Consider the following 363-nt stretch of genomic DNA (forward strand, 5'->3'; position numbering starts at 1 on the left):
ATAGATGAAAGCCTCTTCTTACTTCAATGCCTACCTATATAATGAATTCAAATTGTTATTCCTTCCCTGCCCACCTCCACTCCCACCCCCTACACCCAAAGATCATGCAAAAAACAAAACAAAATAAAATCCTTAAAAGTTGTTTTACATTAAAGAAAAAGAAAGAAAAACTAAACAATAAAGATAATCCTCCAAAATAAAGTGTCAGCATCTTTGACATTTAGAAACTTTGATCTCTTTAGTGGCAAAGCACTTGTAGCTGAAAGGGCTATAAACCAAAAGGTCATCAATTCGAATCTACCGGCCACTCCTTAGAAACTCTATGGGGCAGTTCTACTCTGTCTTATAGGGTCGATATGAGTC

This window comes from Trichechus manatus, unplaced genomic scaffold (assembly GCF_000243295.1).
Source record: "Trichechus manatus latirostris isolate Lorelei unplaced genomic scaffold, TriManLat1.0 scaffold00029, whole genome shotgun sequence".
In the NCBI taxonomy this organism is placed as follows: domain Eukaryota; kingdom Metazoa; phylum Chordata; class Mammalia; order Sirenia; family Trichechidae; genus Trichechus; species Trichechus manatus.